Below are 2485 nucleotides of genomic sequence, written 5' to 3' on the forward strand. Positions count from 1 at the left end.
AGATGGGCAGTATCCTCTTGTGTTTTTTATAATCTTTGAAAGTGTACCGGAGAATCAACTATGAGGTGGTTCTGACTCTACAGCAAAGAGTTTGAGATGTTTCTTTTTTTAAGGTATATACCCTTTGGGTTAGCAGTGAAACTCCATATTGATGACACCATCAGAACTCCCTCATTAGCTATTGATGTTGTGTAAGATCGAGTCAGAACTGATCCTTCTGGGAGTTTTCCGAAGCAATTAATCACATGGGAAGACGTCTTGCTCCTACAAAGCAGCTGGTGGAGTTGAAACCACAGACCTTTGGGTTGCCAGTGTAACTCCTTACCTGTAAGCCACTAGATCTTCATTAGCTGTTATTTTTAAGTACTAACAAGTTGAGTAAGATTTGTAGTGACCAGATGAACAGCCAACCAGAACCCTGTCCTATCCTGTAACATCCTCATCATCTCTGACAGACTGGAACGCATTGCTAAAGTGATCACGTCAATCCACCTCATTGAGGGTCTTCCTCTCTTTTTCTGGCACCTCATTGTTCCAAGCATGATGGCTCTTTCCAAAGAATAGACTCACCTAGCTATATATACAATGTATATCTTAAATATATTGGTACAGAATATATATTGATTTATGTAAGAGAAAGATGATCAATCTCTTGCTGTGTGATTTACAGCCTCTAAAAACCAGCTGGAGGGTCAGCTATGAATTGATTTTGACTTTACAGCAATGAGTCTCTCTCTCTATTTATATATTTAATACTTGTGTATATATATAGATAAATTACCTACATTTTTAATTGATATATAATATTATTTATAACACACTTGGCACCAGTAGCCAGGAAATCAAAAAAGGTATTGCGATGGGAAAGTCTGCGGTTAGGGACCTCTCTAAAGTACTCAAGAGCAACAGTGTTTCTCTGGAGACTAAGGTGCGCCTGATACAGGCCATGGTTTTTGCAATCACTTGTTATGCATCAGAGAGTTGGACAATGACTAGGGAGGATAGAAGGAGAAGTGACGCCTTTGAACTGTGGTGCTGGAGAAGAGTATTGAATGTACCATGGACTGCCAAGAAAACAAACAGATTCATTGTAGAGAGGGTTAAACTAGGCTGCTCCTTGGAGGCAAGGATTCTGGGGCTTCGCCTGACATACTTTGGACATGTTGTAAGGAGAGATAATTCTTTAGAGAGGGACATCATGCTGGGTAGAGTAGAGGGACAACGCAGGAGGGGAAGACCCTCTATGAGGTGGATTGATTCAGTGACTGGGGTAATCGGGATGGTTGTGTCAGAGACAATGCCATTGGCACAGGATAAAGCAGGGTTTAGGGCTGTTGTACATAGGGTCACTATGAGTCGCAAACAACTTGACGGCACATAACAACAACAACAAATAAAAAAAATACAGAGGACTGAAAATTAAATAACCTGTCCAAAGCAATGCAGCTAATAATTGGAAAAGGAAAATTAAGCTATCTGGTTCAGAAATCAATGCTTTTCAGTACTTTTATACACAATTCATAGTGACTGATAAACTATTATAATAAATACATGGTTATGTTCTCCTTATGAGTTAATGATTTGAGAAAGCTTTTGATGTTTAAACTGACATTTTAGGTGCTCACATGAGCAAACAGTCACTGATACTGAGAAACTGACAAAACTTCAGTCTCCCATGCATCCACTGAACTAGTGTTCACATGTATGGGAGAGGAAAGGATCCCAAGAGAGAAGTAAAAAAATATAATACAAGAAATATTTCAAACTAATGACTTCAGAGAGATTAATAGACTTGAATGTCTTTGAATTAAGTGTCTTCTGAGCTTTTCAATCATTATATTTTTCTACTGAGAAGGAAGACTGTTAAAAAGTTGTTCCATTAGTTATGGAACATATTGCAAGTTGGTAGACTTAAAGGTCATAAGTTCTCACATAAGAAGAATTCAACAATTTAATTCTAGAGTGAAGTAAGAATGCAATAATTTCAATTATTCCTGAAGAACTGGAAGTAATTACCCAAACTAATTATGTTGGTGTGGCCTGAGGTTAAGTGTCGGCTAAGAGTGACACTTGGCTTTCTACAAAGAACAACCAATTATAAATGTTTGCCTGAACTCATTGGGAATGGGGATATAGCCAACCACATTTAAGTAAGTATGCATAATATTTTGAGCAAGCACCTGAAAGAACAATGTAGGAAATTTAAGAATCAGGATGTCAGAGGTGTTATGGATTGGCAGGAAGCAAAAGCACACGCTCATGCACAGTAAAAGGTTATGTTAGCCTTTCAACTTAATTTGCTAAAGGTTCAAGCTCTTATCATATGTCAAGTGGCAGCTTAGAGCAGAAATAGATGTAAAAATTCTAGGTATAGTTTATCCTGCTTCACGGAGACTCTAACACTACAAGTATCATAGATGCTCATGTCATAGATTGTGCCAAGCAAGATAAATTCTTGCTTCTCGGTCTCTGTAGAAGTTCTGCA

This window comes from Elephantulus edwardii, unplaced genomic scaffold (genome assembly GCF_000299155.1).
Source record: "Elephantulus edwardii isolate Elephantulus edwardi_28Jun2011 unplaced genomic scaffold, EleEdw1.0 scaffold00016, whole genome shotgun sequence".
Lineage (NCBI taxonomy): Eukaryota > Metazoa > Chordata > Mammalia > Macroscelidea > Macroscelididae > Elephantulus > Elephantulus edwardii.